This window comes from Canis lupus, chromosome 1, assembly GCF_048164855.1.
Source record: "Canis lupus baileyi chromosome 1, mCanLup2.hap1, whole genome shotgun sequence".
NCBI classification, from domain to species: Eukaryota; Metazoa; Chordata; class Mammalia; order Carnivora; family Canidae; genus Canis; species Canis lupus.
In genome coordinates, this window is record NC_132838.1 from 41,877,539 (window position 1) to 41,899,771 (window position 22,233).

Sequence of the window (22,233 nt, forward strand, 5' to 3'; positions counted from 1 at the left end):
GTCGATGACTAGCTCATAGTTCAACAAACTATTTTTGTGGCCTCCCACTTCATAAGAACATTTGGCTTACTTTGTGTAGCCACATTTGTATAATTTTTTAAAAATTGCTCTTTTCATTAAAAAAGGCCAATGGCTATATTTGTTTAGAAAGTAGTTACAGAGATGGGAAAAGAGAAGGGTCCTAGCAGAGAAGGGTGCTTGAACATGAGGTGGGCATTGGTGGGTCCACCATATTGTAAGTCTAAAGGATGCAGCAGAGATATATGTCATACTGTGGAAATAGTACATTGAGATAGGAGAATGGGGTTTCTCAAGTAAGTGATATAAGTAGGTGGTCAAGACTCTCACATCACCAGGCACTGAAGCACTGTAAACTCTATCTTTGCTCATGATTATGATCTTGTGAGTCTTCCCTGTAGCCCACTAGGTGAGAGAGAAAGAAGGATTTAAAATGGAGTAGAGAAGGGGCTCCTGGATGGCCCAGTGGTTAAGCATCTGCCTTCAGCTTAAATCATGATCCCAGGGTCCTGGGATCGAGCCCCACATCAAGGTTCCTGCTCAGCACGGAGTCTCCTTCTCCCATTGCCCCTCCCCCTCGGCTTGTGTTTTCTCTTTCTCAAAAAAATAAAATCTTTAAAACAAATGAAAATAAAATGGAAGAGAGAAGCAAAATGCCAAATATCAAGTTTTATTTCTAAGAAAATTACCAGTTGATTAAAATAGACATAAAGTATCCACAATGCTTTTGGAATACAAGTCAAACTTCATGGTGTTGTCTTTCTATCTCTTTCATTATCTGAACTACTCTGTTTAATCTTCCAGATGATTTATGTTTGCAAAAATGTTCTTCCTGAAATACTCTTTAAGTCTATTTCCAGTGAATAAAAAAAAAAATGAGCAAAAGAACAGTCAGGGCTTAAGCCAGCCTGAGAACTTTTGGGTCCCACTATTATATTAATCATTTTTTCATAAGTGTGTACTTATTCCCTAAGTACCAGGGTGTGTCCTGGATTCCATTGCAAACATCTTGATGACCATAGCAGTGTTTTCAGATGAAGACCCAATGCTTCATCCTAAGCACCTCTGCAGACTGAGCTCAGCCAGCAGGCTGGATCATGCCTGTAACAGATGTTCTGGCTTCCCCTGGCCGAGGAGCTCAGTCCCCTCCCAGTACATGAGATACTTCATCCCTTGGACACCAGAGGCACCTTCCTGATTTCATCAGGCAAGATGAGATATTTGTTTGGGAGATGACCCCAATGTCATGGCTTAAGCAAACAAATCCAATCCTCTATGAATTTAGAGCAGGAACTGTCTATGCATGATTAAGAAAATTATAATAAATTAAAAATAGCACATTGTTCTCTTGATGAGCCAGCAATATCCCAAAAATTATTTTGTAAAGAGAAAGACAAAGTAATCTCTGTAAGAAATCTTTGTGTTCTGGAGAAAATAACCAAATTGGAGAATGGGAGAACAGTGTATGCGATTTCTCAAAAAAATAAAAATAAAAAAATAAACTTTAAAATGTGTTTAAAGCCTCAAAGCACAATAAAGCCCTTACTAAAATATATGGCCAACATGTTTCTTTTGTGTAATACAATCAGGGCTCCTCAAAATTTAATGTGAACATGAAGAACCTGGGGAATCTTCTTACAAGGCAGATTTTGATTCAGAAGGGTCTCAGGTGGAGCCCCAGATTCTGCATTTCTAACCAGCTCCAAACACTACAGAATGCTGCTGGTCTGTGGCCCACACTCTGAGTAGCAAGGATGTACACTATTCTTACAGCAGTGTTTCTTCAAAGATGGTCAGTGGGGATACCTGGGTGGCTCAGCATTGAGCATCTGCCTTCGGCTCAAGTCTTGATCCCAGGGTCCTAGGATGGAGTCCCGCAACAGGCTCCCTAGAAAAAAATAAAAAACAAAGATGGTCAGTGGATTACACATATGAGAATGTCCTGGATAATCAGTTAAAAAACAAAGTCCTATGCTCTGTTTACTGAATCTGGAGTCCGGGGCTGAAGCCCAGGGGTCTGCACGTAACAGACTGCTTACACGAATCTTAATGCTCAAGCTTGAGAATGGGCACTGTTTAATGGATTAATGGTGAATTGGGGATAACTAAGAAACTTGTGTGGGAAGGACTTTAGCTGTGGTCAAGAGGCTCTTGTGTAGGTACCAGGAAGGGAAGGTGCCAGGCAGTTCAGCAAATGGAGGCATTCATAGACTGGCAGGTGCAAGGCACTCAGGAGCTCAGATGATAAGGAAGGAGTTCTACAAGCATCCATAGTGATATGATGCTGTTCTAATTTCCATTGCTAAAATAAACTTCAATTCTCAGTATTAAACACAATGCCCCTCTTTTTAAAAAATAATTACTTGGAAAAAGTTGCAGAAAATTAAGTTTTTTATTTTCTTATCTTCTCACTGACTTACATGATAACTTTAGAGTGGTTTGGCATCATGTATGTGGATTCTTGGTGGTGTGTTCTAGCTTTTAAGTTTTTATATATTTCCACTTCTCAGCCCCCATCTCCTCACTGGAGGAGAAAACAATTTGTAAACAAATGTTAACTTTTACCAATTTCGTTGCTTCTCAAAGAAAGTTTGTTAGAGATGGTACTTGTTGTGGGGGATGGGGGAGGCACCTGGGTGACGCAGTCAGCTGAGTGTTCAACTTTGGTTTCATCTTAGGTCATGATCTCCGGGTGGTGAGATCAAGACCCACACCAGGCTCTGCACTGAGCATGGAGTCTGCTTGGTACTCTCTCCTTCTCCCTCTGCCTGCACCCCAAATACATACATACATACATACATACATACATACATACATAAATCTATCTGTAAAAAACAGCTAGTATTTGCAATGCACTTATGCTCCTGGAACTGTGACAAGTAATTTAAATTTAAAATCAGTTAATCCTAAACACAACATATGTTGAAAAATCACCTACTGATTTTTCCTCCATCATAAATGTTAATTGATTTGTAAAGGATAGGGTTGTTCATTTCTTTCTTTTTATAAAAAGATTTTATGTATTTATTCATGAGAGACACAGAGAGAAAGGCAGAGACATAGGCAGAAGGAGAAGCAGACTCCTTGAGGCGAGCCTGTTGGGGGACTCAATCGCAGGATGCTGGGATCACACTTTGAGCTGAAGGAAGATGCTCAACTACTGAGCCACCCAGGTGCCCCTAGGACTGTTCATTTCTAAGGTGACACCAAGTAAAGTCATTTGCTGTCTCCACTAGTTTAATCTCTTCCAAGGTGACATGACGATTTTCTGTGAGAGAAGCTTAAAAACCAAGGGTTCATGTTTGGCTTTTCTTATGTAACATGCACTTTTTTCCGTGCCAAATACATGCACTCGCTTTGGGTCAGGCATCTGGGTTGGTCAAAGCCGTAGGGAATGGGCAACCTGACTCTGGTAACCCGGGAGGCTTCTATGAATGGAGGGAAGATAGAGCACTGCGGAGTGATGCGCTGGCCAAGGACCTGGAACTCTGGCTCCTGTAGCTCACTTGGGGATAATATGAGTATATATCTCAGATTTAGTATTAATTGCAATTTTAAATTTAATTTACTTGTCATGGCTCCAAGTGCAAAATAAACACCATCCTGACTCATCTCTTTCACAGCACACATGTAATCTGCCAGCAAATCCTGTGGACTTCTTTGCCATCTTCCCAGACTCCCCAGCCCTTCCCACCACCTCACCTGTCTGAACTGTGGTCTCTCACCTATATTATGCAGGAGCCACCCAACTAGTGTCTGCTTTTTCTTCCTATGGTCTGTTCACGTTGTGGCTTCTAGAGAGACCCTTTTCACTTAGAGTAAAGATCCTATATGATGTGGTCCTGTTTTATCTCTGACCTCACCTTCTTCTACCCTTCCCTCTGCTCTGTACAGCCTTCTCAAGCACATGCTAGCCCCAGGATGTTTGCACTACCTTTGTCCAAAATGCCCTTCCCCTCACATCTGCGTGGTTCAATTCCTTACCTCCTTCATATATTTTTTTTTTCTCAGTGAGGCCATTTTTGACAAGTTTTTCCCATCCTTAATGTATCAATTGCATTTATTTGTCTTGCCCTTATCATCATAAAACATGCCACATGATTTATTCATTCATCTCCTTTATGTTTCCAGCCACTAGGACAGAAGCTTCATGAAAGCAGATATTTTCTATGTTTTGTTTACTGCTGAATCCCTGGTTCCCAAAATAGTACGTGGCTTTTAGTACTTCATAGTATAATTGTTGAATGAATGAGTTTGGGTTTTCTCTACCATTTTAAACTTTGTTCAACCATTTTTCCCCCTTTCTTGCCTTTTTTTTTAAATTGAACTTTTGTTTTAGTTTTTTTTTTTTTTTTATTTGTTCCCTTCCACTTGTTTGGAAGATATAGTACTCTATTTCTGTTCCTGGAAGATATAGTACTCTATTTCTGTTCCTAGAGTTGCTAGCCTCTCAATTTTGATTTTTTTTAAAAGATTTTATTTATTTATTTGAGAGAGAGCATGTGTGTGCACCCATGTATGTGTCAGCAAGCTGGTGCAGGGACAAGAGGGAGAGGGAGAGAATCTCAAGCAGACTTATTTTGGGCTCACAGGGCACTCGATCTCACAACCCTGAGATCATGACCTGAGCCAAAAACCAAGAGTTGGGCACTCAACCAACTGAGACACCCAGGTGCCCCTCAATATTAATTTTTATTTTACTATGCATAAATTTAACTGGATCTAATCAGAATGTAATTAAGAATCTAACCGGAATCTTAACCCTGGCAAATAATACTGTTTTATCTTTAAGCGATTCATTTCAAGCTGGCTTCCTGGATCATCTCAGTATTTAATCATTTTTATGAGATGTAAATGTTCAACAATAAAACTGGCTGTTGTTACTAAAAAAAAAAAAAAAAATCAAAAGAAAGGAGAAAAAGGAGAAGAAATAAAGACAAAAGCACCCATCCCTCCAGTCGCTCACCACCATAGGTTGCAGCCCACTATGCTGACGTTTCTCTTTGACCTGTGAGTTCTTTCACCATGAATTTCACCTTGTCAGGTGCGAGTAAGAAGGAAGTAGGGGTGTCAGTCGTATATTTGCCACATTTATGTATTTGTTCCTTTACTTTCTCCTTTTCCTTTAACTTTATTGTAGTTTTTAAACACATACACACACACACACACACACACACACACCACACACACAAAATGCCTGTCTTCATCTTTTCACTAGAATTCAGCCCTTTCATATTTACTGGACCTATTAGGAAACTCAGTGTCATCCCTTCCATGGTGATGATTTTTATTTATTTCACCTTTTCTTTTTGTTCATTCTTCCTTCTTTTTTTCTTCATGATTTAGTCATTATTATTTTTGCCTTTCCCTCCTCTTTTCAGAAGTCCTATCCTGTTTTACTATTGGGCTGTAGTAAAAGGTTGTCACCTCTGTCCCAATATTCATAAACCAACCCTTACTTATTTTTTAACCATTAAAATATAGCAAGTATAGACAGTGCCCACACTCACCACTTGTTCACATTCAGGCAACAGGTGGTCTGAGAAGCAGAAATAGGAATCAGGGTCAAATTGAATTTTTTCTGTACCTTCTAAACTTCTTTGTCAGCTATTGTGTGTGTGTGTGTGTGTGTGTTTTGTTTTGTTTTTGTAAAAAATTCTTTCACTAATATGGTTCTACTCTTTATAAAGGTAAGGACCAGAATGTTATCCAAGGGTCCCAGGCAGGTGTGCAATGTTCTGATGATGAGTGCAGGGGAGAGATGGGCATGGGGCAGGATGGGTAATGATTTGGCGGATGGACTGCTGGGCACATCTTGCCCTCCCCTTCTCACTTGGTAACTGGTCCAGCCAGGCTGTGTGAGAGAGAAAACTCTCTACTGTGTCACTGCAAAATTTATAGGACATTCCAGTAGCTACAACGTGTCATCTTTTGGGGGTTATTTGTACACTATTATTATTATTATTATGTTTCTATTTTACATTTACTAAAATAATGTGTACTCCTTGCAGGAAAGTTGGTCAACAGAAAAACTGATAAGAAAATAGAAATTGTCATGATCCAGCAGCCAGAGAAGACGACTATTTTCTTTTAAGTGTTTTTTTCCCCTTGTATTCACATTCATTTTGAATTTTGACTCATAAGCTGTGTGGCTTTGAACTAGTTACTTAACTTCTCTGAATCTCACCTTCTCTTCTGAAAACAGGATACATAAATAGTACTAACCTCACAAACTTGTTGTGAGCGGGAAATAAGGCAAGGCATGTACAGCATTCAATATAGACACTAACACAGAGTAAACACTTGGCAGATGTTAGCTTTTTCCTCCTTCCCTGCTTCTTCTCTTCCTTCTCTTTTTTCTCCCTCCACCATCATGATGATATAACCTTTCTCATATTGCTAACCTTATGTCTTAGAGAGTTGTGAAGATAAAAAGGGATAACAACCATAAATATCAGCTTTGTAAACCACAGTCTCCCCAATTTATTTCTATATATTAAATGCCACAGATTTACAGTATAGAAGGCCAAATGTTTCCTCTTTCAAAAAATATTTTGCAATCACCACAGGAGCTAGGTGGATTCTAAGGGGAATACAAAAGTATTTAAGACAATAATCTCTCCCTTAATTTCTCATAACTGGGTTCCTACATTATTTTACAGGGAGATTCCAGATATCAAGTCATAGTCTAAAATTAAGAAATTAAACATTGTGCTATTAGCACAGATAGAAGAAAATAAATAATCAGAACATATTAAGAGTCTAGAAGCAAGCCCTTGTGCATATGGGGATTTAGTTAATCAAAACCATGGCATTTCAAATCAGTGATGAAAGAAACTTCAACAAATAGTGTTGAGAAAATCAGCCATACTTTTAGTAAAATAAATAAAAAACCCCTTAACTACCTCACGCTATGCACAAAAATAAACTTTATATGGATTAAAGAGTTAAGGACAAGCAATGTTCAAAGAAAATATAAGTGTATAAGTGAATCAGGTATTTACTGCCTTATAGCAAATTGTCCCAAAGCTGAGTGCTTGAAAGCTGCAATCATTTACTATTGCTCACACATCTGCAGGTCATCTGGGCCATTCTGCTGATCTGGGACAAGAGTGGCTGATGTCAACTGGGCTGTTCCGGAGGCTGTGGTCATCTGGCAGGTGGGCTGAGGGGGAGTGGCTGGTGTGGCCTTACCCACATGTCTGTTAGTTGGCAGGATATTGGCATAGATTGAGGGCAAGTAGGACACATGTCTCTCATCTTCCAGGAAGCTGGCTTGGATTTTTTACATGGCAGAGGTAACGTTTTAGGAAAGAGAACAAATGGTGCACCTTTTTACTGCTGCTGTATTCCACTGGCCAATACAGGTCATGAGTCGGGAAATAGGTCAACGACTTGATGGGACACACAGCAAAGTTGTATTGCAAAGGGCACAAATAAGGGGCATGAAAACTTGTGGCCATTTTTGCAATCTTCCACGACATAAACTTATTTTTTTTAATTTTTATGCTATCAGCATCAATTTCACAAAAATGTACAACTTAGGCCCAAGTAAGAAACTCTATAAAGTTAAAAGAGAAATGTTCAATTGAGAAAAACGTGAGATATGAACAGTGTATATAGCAAAAAATAACTATATTAAACTCTTTCACACACACACACACACACACACACACACACACACACACACCAATAGTTGGCTTAAAGAAAGGAGAAGACAAATAAATAGTAAGCAATGTTGTTAATAGAGGAAACTGGGATTGATAATGTTTGAAGTTTTTGATCAATGTTAAAAGAGACTAGCATGGATAGGAAATGCCTTCACTTATTGTTTGGATTTTTTTTTAATCTGGTTAGTTGTTTTGTTTTGTTTCCTGAGGGACCAATACCCTAGGCCCAGACTGTGTGGAATGTACCTCCCAGCAGAGCACTGGGGACTCTGAGCTGAGAGCCTGCAAGAGACAGGCCTGTCAGATGCTGGAGTGTGGCTTTGAGGCTACCTACCTGCTGTGTAAGGCTGAGCCCCTCCAGAACACAAATGGATTTATCTGGCATATGAATTTTATTACTTTTATTTATATGAGCTAATTTAATAAACCTTTAAAGTCCCTATAATTCATAAAAATTAGAAGGCACTTAGAGTTTGGATGGGGAAGATGTCTGTTTGCTTGAACTATGCCCAGGAAGATGGAGTGGGAACAGAGTTACAATTCCCTGGGGATAGAGGAAAAAAAGCAAGGTAACCCCCCACCCCCACCCCGCACACACACACACACACACACACACACACACACACACTTACATCCCAAAGAAAACCTGGTATGAAAAGAAGAGATCATTTTTGTGAAATGAGGTCATTTTGTATGACAAAAAGAAAGAGGCAGAGAGAAACAGAGAAAGAATGAAAGAATGAGAGGAAGGAAGGAAGGAAGGAAGGAAGGAAGGAAGGAAGGAAGGAAGGAAGGAAGGATGGAACCACTTCAGGAAAAAAAATACATATCACTCATTATATGTACTACATAACAAAAATTTAACCAAATACATTTGAAGATCCAAGTGGCTTTCTACCAAGTGATTCATGAACCAAGCAGCCACCCCACCTAGCAAGTAGAGGGGAGCTCTGAGAAGTATAAAATGGAAGGTTTTTATAGACATAGCGTGGGGGCAAGAAAGTTATTAGCAGAAGAAAAGGATTGTTCCAGACCATGATGTTTGCTAAAGGGAAAAGCAAGGTGTCTTATTACACAGATGACCTTGTCTTTCATCAGGGGATGGAGAGGACCCAGGTGGCAGACCTGTGGGCACTGATGGAAAGAAAAAATTTCCAAACTGACCAGTTAAGGTCATGTTTCTGGGGAGGGTAGAAACTGCAATCAGATTGGGTTTTAAGCCCCAGTTTGGAAACTCGGTCTAAGTGACACCATTTTAGGCCTGGGGGTTTCTTTTTTTTAACATATGTGAAAGCACAGAGTTCCTGGTACATTACAATGTACGTGCTTGTCTGGCTTCCGAGGCTTAAAGCATGTATATTCACATTTTGTTAAAGCGTTTCCATTCCCTCTTATCCTGAAGTACATTGTATGTAATTACTACATTTTAATTCATGTTTTCTCTTTTCCACCACTAGTGAAAACCCAAGAAAATAGTTAAATGATTTTTAAAACTATGATCATGCAGAGACTTGTATCAGTTTCCAGACATGACACAATATTTTAAAATAACTTCAGGCATAATACCTATCAAATATGGCACTGGTTTGGCTTTCATTTAGAATAATAACAATACATGTGAAGTCTACAGTCTTTACTTGGTGTAAAAACTACAGAAGATTAACTAAAATATGCCAGCATTCTTTGAATTTTCTGAGAGCATAGATTTCATCTTGACACAAGAATGAACTTCTCCCCAAATGAAAGCACTCGTGATTTTCCCAAATCACACATATCAACTTAAGCTTCCCGGATTACTTACAGAACAGGTACTTTTTACTGTTAAATGCTGTGGATTAGCTGTTGGTTTACTGCTTTTAATGACTCCCAAAGGGTGGAATCAGGCTCTATTTTCTATGATAAAGCCATATTTTCTGAATATTCCTTCTGAGTGTTTTCTTGGGACTGAACTCTGGAAAGGACAGAAACTGGAGGTTTGGAAAAGAATAAAACAATCATTGGGGCTATTACCTCTTGTTGATTCATGACATGACATCTTTTTTAAAGATGTGTTCCTTATTCTTCAGGAGTTGAGAAATATCATCAAACATCAGAACAGGGGTCACACACCCATCCGGTTCCACAAAGATCTTGCACCATCCTGCCTGTGTCTTCCTAGAGAATATTTTCTTCAGCCTCAGCCGGTGCGGTGAACTCAGCTACTTGACAAACCTTGAAAGACAGAGAGGGAGTCCTTTCAGAGGTTCTCAAAGATGACGTCTTCAAAAGCCCCCCCGCCCCACCCCAGCCATGGACTTCCCACCAGAGGTCTGATAGGTTTCATAGAAGAGCACACCACCATTGGGCAGGTTTTCTCTCTTTGTCGTGTTGAAATTATTCACATCTTGCATATACAGAGATAACATGCTGTGCCTTCTATGACATTTGTGTCCAATGTTTGTCCCTTGCCAGACCTGGCACATTCTGAAAGAGCCACCACAATACCCACAGCCCCGAGAACCCCTCCAGCTGAGGAAGCCAAGAAATGAGAGGGTGCAAATGGTTTCTCCTATTTGCAGCCAAACTTTGACAACTGACAAAGCCAAAAAAGTCAATATCACGCCCTTTGTTTAGGGAATACTTACTAAATGAGTTGATTCCAGTAGAAACTTTAGCATAGAGAAGTCTTGGATTCTTCTGTAGTGTGTCTTCTGGCGAAAGTCTCCCTCTTCCCAGAGCTCCTTTGGAGAGAGGACTCATCAGCTCGTCAGGCAGTCTGAAGACAGATTTTCTCAAGGATGGTGGCACTATCTGGAGTTTGCAGGATTACAGCCAGTGAGTGCTTACGTCGATTCCCAAACTATGTCTTTGTGGTTCTGAACCAAGGGCATCACCTGGGCTCCAGAGTCAGCCAGCGTCATGATGCTGCAGGTGGGAGAAGGGTTTCCCAGCCGCCTTCAGTACGGACCCTGGGCTCAAGGGCAGGTTAGCTTTACACGCAGAGAGCTGGGAATAGCTGGGATAGGCCTGAAGCTTTGTTGTTAAATGTAAGCTCAGGACTTTCTGGGGAGGTACTAAAGAAAGAAAAAGCCACACCCATCAAAGAGTCAATAAATATCTTTTAAAATTAACTTTGTGGGCTGTCTTCCAGCTTCCACTGCTTTTATGGCCTATCTGCTTTCAACTATTAAGTACAATTATTAAATAAAGGCAAATATCTTTCTCCTTGAGATCCTTTTCTGGGATTGTAACAGTTCCTGATCCTTTAGAAGTTTAGAGTAAAGATAAATCAGAGGCAGAGTTACCCTTCTGTTAGCTAAAAGCAACCACTGGCTCTCTTTGAAGTGGTGTGACCTTCAAGGAGGGAGGTAAGTGTCTTCTGAGGGGTATTGCCATGAGAGGAATACAGCACAAAATTTCTTTTCCTGTCAATGCCAGAAGCTGTTGATTGTAAACTTTTGAAAATGCTCAAATGTTATTGATACCTATATATCTCGATGGCATGACCTCCACATGTATTGAGTTAAAAAGCTAGGCACAGAGTGCTGTTAGTGTGCTACCTTTTATCTAAGAAAGGGAGCAAATATAAACGGGTATAAGTATTAGCTTACATATATTTTTAAGTAATGGCAAATAAAAACTAATGAAAATGTAAAATATTTCAATAATATCTTATATTGATTACATGTTGAAATACTAACATTCCAGTACTGAGTTAATTAAAAGATTATTTGGGGCACCTGGGTGGCTCAGGGCATGATCCCAGGATAGGATCCTGGGATCGAGTCCCACATTCGGATCCCCACAGGGAGCCTGCTTCTCCCTCTGCCTATGTCTCTGCCTCTCTCTCTGTGTCTCTCATGAATAGATAAAATCTTTATAAATAAAAGATTATTAATTCAATTCATTTTTAACGTGGCTACTGAAAGCTTAATTACAATTTCATATTCATAAGAATATTAATAAGTTATCTCATGCTCCTAGATCTACTTAGGTCCCAGACCAGGTTCCCAGAGTCCTACACTTTTAAAATAGGAATCAGGAAATCAGGAAACAGAAAAATACAAACAGTTGATGAAAGAGTTGCTTTTTCTTCAGAACTTAGAATTTATATTAATGGTGTTAGCCTTCACAATGTAGTTTTCAACCCAAAGAACAATTTGTATCTATGAGAAATGAGAAACACCTGACAATTCCTCACAAGGTCCACAGGCATGCTTTGCCTATTGGTGCAAACCTGTGGTACCTACATTGTTTACAGACACTGAATGTCATCTGTGGAAGGACACAGTCTCCATTTTTAATGTTGGCATCCTGGAAAATGTAGCAAGGGATCAGTCGCTGCTCACGCTGGAGATTAGGGAAGTTCATCTGGACACCGGGATTTTCCCTAAGAAGTGATCATTCTCATATGTATTTAAAGATTTATGAAGCTTTTGTTGTTGTTAGTTTTATTTCTCTTTTGAATGTAGCTTTTGTTTTAATATAAAAATAAGGTTGTCCCAAATTTTTATAAAATACTCAAAGTTATATTTTAAAAAATCTTCTGAAAGGATACTGGTCAGAAGTAGTCTCTGTTAACATTTAGGAATATCTTTTTTTTCTGGTAATTTTTCTCTGCATATTGTAATAATTAGGTATACAATCTTATTTTTTTAATAAAAATGGTATCATATGACACATCTGTTTTTAAATCTTGTCCTGATGCTCAAGAATATATTGTGGAGGGGATCCCTGGGTGGCTCAGCGGTTTAGTGCCTGCCTTCAGCCCAGGGCATGATCCAGGAGTCCCGGGATTGAGACCCACATGGGGTTCCCTGCATGGAGCCTGCTTCTCTCTCTGCCTGTGTCTCTGCCTCTCTCTCTCTCTCTCTCTCTCTCTCTCTGTCTCTCATGAGTAAATAAGTAAAATATTAAAAACAAAAAAAGAATATATTGTGGAGATTGTTTCATGACATTACATTTTCATTTTACTCATCACTTTAATAGTTGTGTGCTATTTCATGAAACAGATGACACATTTATTCAAAGTCTCTTGTAAATGAACATTTGGACTAATTCCTTTTTTTCTCTGTTATAAATACTTCTGGAATGAATTCTTTTACATTGGTGTTTTCATTGGTATTTATTCTCTTGAGTAAAATAATTGTGTGAAATTTTATTGTTTTAAGACTTAGGACACAATTGCTTTCCAGAAAGTTTTCCACCACTTGTACTCACACCAGTAGTAAATGTTTGTTTCTTTTCTAATGTTTTTATCAAAAGTAGATGTCTTATTATTTCTTTTTTTTTTTTTTAATTTTTAGTAGGCTCCACCCCCAATGGGGGGCTCAAACTTACAACCCTGAGATCAAGAATCACATGCTCTACCAACTGAGCCAACAAGGCATCCCGGCACCTTATACTTTTGATAGAGATGCCTATCAACTCTGCTATAATATAATAAGCAAATTATATAGAATTGCTGCTACTCAACATTTGTTGTCTATAAATTATCAAACCTAATAGCAATTTCTAGAAACACATTTTATTATCTTACTCTTACATATTGAATTTTGTTAACATAAATTAACTCAGTCACAAAGCCTTACAGATTACCCTTCTTAGTAGACACCAACTCAATTCTCTCCTCTCAACTGTAAAATTTTGACCCCACATTGTTGTTAGGATGATATTCTTCTAAATAAATAAAGCTAGCCATGCCACTGTCTGATAAAAACCCTTCACTGTCTCCTTGGGCTATAGTGGTGCCATCTGCTGAAATCAGAAACAATAAGGAGGATCATGGTTCTGGAGGTGAGACAATAAAATTAGAAGTTCCATCTGGGGGCAGCCCCGGTGGCACAGCCGTTTAGCACCGCCTGCAGCCCAGGGCGTGATCTTGGAGACCCTGGATCGAGTCCCACGTCGGGCTTTCTGCATGGAACCTGCTTCTGTCTCTGCCTCTCTCTCTCTCTCTCTCTCTCTCTCTCTCACTCTCTGTGTCTCTATGAATAAATAAATAAAATTAAAAAAAAAAAGAAGTTCCATCTGGGCACCTTCACTCTAAGACAGGGTGAAATATCCCAGTGGAGATGCCAAATGGCCAGGTAGACATAGGATTCCAGAATTCAGAGCAGAAGCCTTAGCTGAACATGAAGATCTGGGTAACATTAGCCTAAGGATGGCATTTACACCTGTAAATATGCATGTTCCTCTCTCTTCCACTCACTCTGTGTGAGCTGGCTCAGTGACGTTATTATCCTCAGCGAACCTGTGCAGGACGATGAAAGGCTTTCTTCCAGACTGTCAACAAGTCTGATTTATTAAGGAACATTTATGTGCACAGAGGAAAGGGAACATACATTTTCCCACCTGAAGGAGACATAGTAATTGTAAATATTAGTCAAGCAGTTGGCCAAATCTGCAAGAAAAGTCCTTTAAGGAATGTCCCTCTTGTTCAGCCTTTGTCACTAATCTTTACAGCTGGAGGGCCACAATTGTTTAAGTTGGTCTGGAAATGACTGCACTCTAGTTTATAAGATGTGAAGCAATGCTGTGTGTCAGGGAGTGGAATGATTTCTGGTCAGAGAGACAAAATGAATTCTCCATCACCTTTCCTAGCTCTGTGGTTTTGGACATTCTTAACTGCTCTCACCTCCTCACTTGTAAATTCAAAACAATAATGCCTACTCTCCTGGGTGGGTAGAGGCTTGGTGTACCCACTGCTATTTGGGAGCAGGGGTTGCAAGTGATCCTATGTGAGGGTGGAGGTGAACTTTACTCCCTCCCTTAGTTATGAGGGTGTTAGGCAAGAGTCTGCTCTGTCCTTGGAAAAGATCTGAACCAGGGAACTCATCTAAATGCAGGTATTTTAGACAGTAAGTGCTGACATGTGGGCAGAGCGAGAGATCTGCAGAGATTAGGGAAATGTTGGGTATCCCATCCCCTCTGGGCAGAGACTCAAATAGGACAGGGATAAGGAACTCTCATTGGAGAGACGTATTTAGAGAAATACACCAGTAGGAGACTCCTCAGGGGAGGCATGACTCATGGATTTTGGTGCAGATACCTGATTTTTTTAAAATATTTTTTTAAAGGTTATTTATTTTACTTTATTTTTATTTGTACATTTTTTATTGGAGTTCAATTTGCCAACATTTGCATAACATCCAGTGCTCATCCCATCAAATGCCCCCTTCAGTGCTCGTCACCCAGTCACCCCATCCCCCTTCCTACCTCCTTTTCACTACCCCTTGTTCATTTCCCAGAGTTAGAAGTCTCTCATGTTTTGTCACCCTCTCTGATTTTTCCCACTCATTTTCTCTCCTTTCCCCTTTATTCCCTTCCACTATTTTTTATATTCCCCAAATGAATGAGACCATATAATGTTTGTGCTTCTCCGATTGACTTATTTCACTCAGCATAATACCCTCCAGTTCTATCCACGTCAAAGCAAATGTTGGGTATTTGTCATTTCTAATAGCTGAGGAATATTCCATTGTATACATAGACCACATCTTCTTTATCCATTCATCTTTCGATGGACACCGAGGCTCCTTCCACAGTTTGGCTATCGTGGACATTGCTGCTAGAAACATCGGGGTGCAGGTATCCTGCTATTTCACTGCATCTGTATCTTTGGGATAAATCCCCAGCAGTGCAATTGCTGGGTCGTAGGGCAGGTCTATTTTTAACTCTTTGAGGAACCTCCACACAGTTTTCCAGAGTGGCTGCACCAGTTCACATTCCCACCAACAGTGCAGGAGGGTTCCCCTTTCTCCACATCCTCTCCAACATTTGTGGTTTCCTGCCTTGTTAATTTTCCCCATTCTCACTGGTGTGAGGTGGTATCTCATTGTGGTTTTGATTTGTATTTCCTTGATGGCAAGTGATGCGGAGCATTTTCTCATGTGCTTGTTGGCCATGTCTATGTCTTCTTTGGTGAAATTTCCATTCATGTCTTTTGCCCATTTCATGATTGGATTGTTTGTTTCTGCTGTTGAGTTGAATAAGTTCTTTATAGATCTTGGAAACTAGCCCTTTATCTGATAGGTCATTTGTAAATATCTTCTCCCATTCTGTAGGTTGTCTTTTAGTTTTGTTGGCTGTTCTTTTTCTGTGCAGAAGCTTTTTATCTTGATTAAGTCCCAATAATTCATTTTTGCTTTTGTCTGCCTTGCCTTCATAGATGTATCTTGTGAGAAGTTACTGTGGCCAGGTTCAAAAAGGGTGTTGCCTGTGTTCTCCTCTAGGATTTTGATGGAATCTTGTCTCACATTTAGATCTTTCATCCATTTTGAGTTTATCTTTGTGTATGGTGAAAGAGAATGGTCTAGTTTCATTCTTCTGCATGTGGCTGTTCAATTTTCCCAGCACCATTTATTGAAGAGACTGTCTTTTCTCCAGTGGATAGTCTTTCCTGCTTTGTGGAATATTAATTGATCATAGAGTTGAGGGCCCATTTCTGGATTCTCTATTCTGTTCCATTGATCTATGTGTCTGTTTTTGTGCCAGTACCACACTGTCTTGATGATCACAGCTTTGTAGTACAACTCGAAATCTGGCATTGTGATGCCGCCAGCTCTGGTTTTCTTTTTCAATATTTCCCTGGCTATTCGAGGTCTTTTCTGATTCCACACAACTCTTAAGATGATTTATTCCAACTCTCTGAAGAAAGTCCGTGGTATTTTGACAGGGATTGCATTAAATGTATAAATTGTCCTGGGTAGCATTGACATTTTCACAATATTAATTCTTCCAATCCATGAGCATGGAATATTTTTCCATCTCTTTGTGTCCTCCTCAATTTCTTTCAGAAGTGTTCTGTAGTTTTTAGGGTATAGATCCTTTACCTCTTTGGTTAGGTTTATTCCCAGGTATCTTATGCTTTTGGGTGCAATTGTAAATGGGATTAATTCCCTAATTTCTCTTTCTTTAGTCTCATTGTTAGTATATAGAAATGCCACTGATTTCTGGGCATTGATTTTGTATCCTGCCACACTGCCGAATTGCTGTATGAGTTCTAGCAATGTTGGGGTGGAGGCTTTTGGGTTATCTATGTACAATATCATGTCATCTGCAAAGAGGGAGAGTTTGACTTCTTCTTTGCCAATTTTAATGCCTTTTATTTCTTTTTATTGCCTGATTGCTGAGGCTAGGACTTCTAGTACTACGTTGAATAGTGGTGGTGAGAGTGGACATCCCTGTCATGTTCCTGATCTTAGGGGAAAGGCTCTCAGTGTTTCCCCATTGAGAATGATATTTGCTGTGGGCTTTTTGTAGATGGCTTTTAAGATGCTGAAGAATGTTCCCTCTATCCCTACATTCTGAAGAGTTTTGATCAGGAATGGATGCTGTATTTTGTCAAATGCTTTCTCTGCATCTATTGAGAGGATCATATGGTTCTTGTTTTTTCTCTTGCTGATATGATCTATCACGTTGATTGCTTTACGAGTGTTGAACCAGCCTTGCATCCCAGGGATAAATCCCACTTGGTCATAGTGTATAATCTTCTTAATGTACTGTTGGATCCTGTTGGCTAGTATCTTGTTGAGAATTTTTGCATCTGTGTTCATCAGGGATATTGGTCTATAATTCTCCTTTTTGGTGGGGTCTTTGTCTGGTTTTGGAATTAAGGTGATGCTGGCCTCATAGAATGAGTTTGGAAGTATTCCATCCCTTTCTATCTTTTGGAACAGCTTTAGTAGAATAGGTATTGTTTCTTCTTTAAAAGTTTGATAGAATTCCCCTGGGAAGCCATCTGGCCCTGGACTTTTGTGTCTTGGGAGGTTTTTGATGACTGCTTCAATTTCCTTCCTGGTTATCGGCCTGTTCAGGTTTTCTATTTCTTCCTGTTCCAGTTTTGGTAGTTTGTGGTTTTCCATAAATGCATCCATTTCTTCTAGATTGCCTAATTTATTGGCATATAGCTGCTCATAATATGTTTTTAAAATCGTTTGTATTTCCTTGGTATTGCTCTCCTTTTTCATTCGTGATTTTATTAATTAGTCTTTTCTCTTTTGTTTTTAATAATGCTGGCTAATGGTTTATCTATCTTATTAATACTTTCAAATAACCAACTCCTGGTTTTGTTCATCTGTTCTACAGTTCTGGTCTCTATTTCATGGAATTCTGCTCGAATCTTTATTAACTCTCTTCTTCTGCTGGGTGTAGGTTTTATTTGCTATTCTTTCTCCAGTTCCTTTAGATGCAAGGTTAGCTTGTGTATTTGAGTTTTTTCCAATTTTTTGAGGGATGCTTGTATTGCGATGTATTTCCCTCTTAGGACTGCTTTTTCTGTATCCCAAAGATTTTGAACAGTTGTATCTTCATTCTCATTAGTTTCCATGAATCTTTTTAATTCTTCTCTAATTTCCTGGTTGACCCTTTCATCTTTTAGCAAGATGCTCTTTAACCTCTACGTGTTTGAGTTTCTTCCAAATTTCTTCTTGTGATTGAGTTCAAGTTTCAAAGCATTATGGTCTGAAAATATGCAGGGGACGATCCCAATCTTTTGGTATCAGTTGAAACCTGATTTGTGACCCAGTATGTGGTCTATTCTGAAGAAAGTTCCATGTGCGCTTGAGAAGAATGTGTATTCAGTTGAGTTTGGATGTAAAGTTCTGTAGATATCTGTGAAACCCATCTGGTCCAGTGTATCATTTAAAGCTCTTGTTTCTTTGGAGATGTTTTACTTAGAATATTTGTCATTTGCAGAAAACACCGTGTTGAAGTCTCCCAGTATAAGTGTATTATTATCTAAGTATGTCTACTTTTATTAATTGATTGAGATACTTGGCAGGTCCCACATTAGAGGCATAAATATTCATGATTGTTAGGTCCTCTTGTTGGATAGATCCTTTAAGAATGATATAGTGTCTCTCTTCATCTCTTACTACAGTCTTTGGGATAAACTTTAATTTATTTGATATGAGGATCACTACCCCTGCTTTCTTTTGAGGACCATTTGAATGGTAAATGGTTCTCCAACCTTTCATTTTCAGGCTGTAGGTGTCCTTAGGCCTAAAATGAGTCTCTTAAAAAAATAAAATAAAATAATAAAATAAAATAAATAAAATAAAATAAAATAAAATGAGTCTCTTGTAGACAGCAAATAGATGGGTCTTGCTTTTTTATCCAGTCTGAAACCCTACGTCTTTTGATGGGATCATTAATCCCATTCACATTCAGAGTTATTATTGAAAGATATGAATTTAGTGTCATAATAATATTTATTCAGTCCCTGTTTTGTGGCTTATTTCTTTGGGCTTCCTCTTTCTTTTACAGAGTCCCCCTTAATATTTTTTGCAGAGCTGGTTTGGTGGTCACATATTCTTTCAGTTTCTGCCTATCTTGGAAGCTCTTTGTCTCTCCTTCTATTCTGAATGAGAACCTTGCTGGATAGAGTATTCTTGGCTGCATGTTCTTCTCATTTAGGACCCTGAATATACCCTACCAGCCCTTTCTGGCCTGCCAGGTCTCTGTGGAAAGGTCTGCTGTTAATCTAATATTTCTCCCCATATAAGTTAGGGATCTCTTATCTCTTGCTGCTTTAAGGATTTTCTCTTTATCTTTGGAATTTGCAAGTTTCACTATTAAATGTCAAGGCGTTGAATGGTTTTTATTGATTTTAGGGGGGGACCTCTCTATCTCCTAGATCTGAATGCCTGTTTCTCTCCCCCAATTAGGGAAGTTCTCAGCTATGATTTGTTCAGATATGCTTTCTGGTCCTCTGTCCCTCTCGGTGCCCTCTGGAACCTCAATTAAACATAGATTTTTCCTTCTGAGGCTGCCATTTATTTCCCTTAACCTTTCCTCATGGCCTTTTAATTGCTTTTTCTCTTTTTTCCTCAGCTTCCTTCCTTGCCATCAACTTGTCTTCTATGTCACTCTTTTTTCTACCTCATTAACACTCATCATTAGGACCTCCAGTTTGGATTGCATCTCATTTAATTGATTTTTTAATTTCGGCCTGATTAGACCTAAATTCTACAGTTATGAAGTCTCTTGATTCCTTTATGCTTTTTTCCAGAGCCACCAGTAGCTTTATAATTGTGCTTCTGAATTGGCTTTCTGACATCGAATTATAATCCAAATTCTGTAACTCTGTGGGAGAGAGTACTGTTTCTGATTCTTTCTTTTATGGTGATTTCTTCTTTCTAGTCATTTTGATAAGTGCAGAGTGGCTAAAAATGAGTTGAACTTGTTAGAAGTGCAAACTCTTCTCTCTGTAGCGTTCCAGCTGTTCACTCTTTAAATCTCAGGTCGAATTCATAGGTTTTCAGGATGATTTGAAAGTTATCTAGGTACGTTGGTGGGGACAGGTGAGTTGGGGACCCTACTCCTCCGCCATCTTCAACCCTCACAAATATAAGGGGGAAAGTACTCTTATCATGCCTGTTTTTCAGATAAGAATACCAAGGCATAGAGAGATTAAGTAACTGGTTCGAGATAACTCAGATACAGTATGTCTTTCCTGCATTATAATCCCCATATACGTTAGAGCCAAGCCTTTGTTAAACTTTTATTGAACAGTTGGATCTATTGTTAGCTGAGTTTTAGGGAATTGAGATAGGAGCTAGTCAATGCTTTGTATAAATCAGTAAAGAGCAAAGATCAGGGGTAAGAAGGAGATGAATAAGTAGAGACAGAATAATAAGTACAGAATATAGAATATTCTTTCAAAAAACTTGGCTAAAGAAGAAATAAGAAAAATGGGGCTATGGCTAGAAAGGGACAAAAAGATCAACTGATATATCTTTGGAATAGGAGGTACTTGTGCATATTTAGAAGCTGAAAAGAAAGAGATAGCAAAATGGGAGAAGGGTTGAAGATGTAAGAGAGAAGGGGACCATTATAGGATCTTCCATTGGAGGTGGGAAAGAATGGAGTAGAGTATAGGTGATGTAGTCTTTGGACAGGAAGTAGCATGGCTCACCCAGAGGGCCTGCAGAGAGGGACCAAAGGAGGGTGCAGGGCATTAGTTAGCTGACATGACTTTCAGAAATTTGATCTAATTCACACCTGATGACTTTAGTTCTCTTGATTGAACATATCTCTGGCCAAGGGTAAAGACTAGAGTTTGGATAGGGAATTAGAGGACACAACTAAAGATTTGAAAGAGTGACTGAGTGGTAAGGCATTAGAGGCCAACATAGATCAAGAAAAAAGACGTTTGAAAGATGTTTGAGGTTCAACTGAGAGAGGAGACCAGGAGTTTGTAGTGGATCCAGCAAATTCTGTTGTGGTTTTCCCCAGTGACACTGAGTAGCTTTAGTGACAGATTGTCAGACTGATCCAGTGGTTTGTCGGGCTGGACAAGGGCAGAGGAGGACAGGGGTTTAAAGATCTGAGAAAGAATGTGATTTAGTGATCCATCCTGCAGCTCAATGTGAATCAAAGAGTAAGATGTGAAAAGGGCTGCGAGGTTGAGAGAAGTGAAGGGATAAATGGCAGGTACAGTCAAGGGCAGGTGTAGGAGGACAAGGCTGAGAGAATGTGAGATTGTGGCCAGAGATAGGGATACCAGAGCTTAGGATTTCAGAGGTAAAACCATTCTGGGTGGTGACAAAGTCTGGGGTATGGAGATAGACTGGGAGCAGAAACAGAAAGGAGAAAAAGCCACTGGAGAGAAGGACATCAAGACCTCGAGGATGTAGCTCTGTGTGTTTTGTTCACAAGGGCACTACAGTAACCCAAGAACTGGTGGTAAGGAGGAAGTCTGAGATAGAGAGGAAGCCTGTGGTCTTTGCCTCTGGGAAGTTGGGGAGTGTCCAGAATGTCAACAATGGCAATGATGAGCCAGGTGGCAGGAGCCACCAAGGAGGCAGCCTTAGCTATGGAAAAATGGAGAGAGTCCAGCAGAAGGACCTGGTGATACAGGCATGAGTTTTGGAGCAAAGCAAACATGGGTTCAAATCCCAGCTCTGCCACTTAGAAGTTGTGGGACTTGTGGTCCTTTGTTTCTTCATCCCAGAAGTAGGGATAATAAATAATACATAGTCTGAGAGTCCTTGTGAGAACCTAGACCACATGTGCCATGTTGGGAGCACAGTCCTGACCCACAATAAGCACCTGGTAGAAGGCAGCTTCCCTCTGCCTGGAAGACGCTTATTTTCCTCATTTATCAAAAGTCCTATTTTTCTATTAGGTTCCAGTTCTAATGTCAACTCCTCTCTGTGAAATCTTCTGTATTGCAGGAGTTCAAACTGCTCCTACTCCTTGCTGAATTCCTAGGGGACTCTGATTGTCCCCCACAACCATAGTTCTCATAGCTCTCCCTGTGATAACTCTTTCTGGATGTTTTTTTGTTTTGTTTTGTTTTGTTTTTTGTTTTTTTCTTTTTGCCGCTACTAGATTACAAACTTAGGGAGAGAGGGAGTAATAGCTTACTTATCTATATTTCAACTAAATGATGAATAAATACTTGTTGGATTTTTCCTATTACCCTGTCAACATTAATCTAATCATTAAGATTACATTCTAAAGCCTTATAATTGATGAGAAAAAAAACCCCAAACTTCCAAATTTGCTGACAAAAGTCTTGGTGCCAGATCCTCTAAACATAAAGCCTAAAGACATGAAG

At 39.4% G+C, this 22,233-nt stretch overlaps 1 long non-coding RNA gene across 1 annotated transcript; it reads right to left on the reverse strand.

Moving 5' to 3' along the window:
* Positions 1–713: 713 nt before the first annotated feature.
* On the reverse strand, positions 714–10,696 carry LOC140616058 (uncharacterized). The gene is made up of 3 exons (XR_012016584.1): positions 10,313–10,696; positions 9,699–9,899; positions 714–1,906 (listed from the first exon to the last, which is right to left on the reverse strand). It is a non-coding gene; the product is annotated as an uncharacterized lncRNA (long non-coding RNA).
* Positions 10,697–22,233: the final 11,537 nt, after the last annotated feature.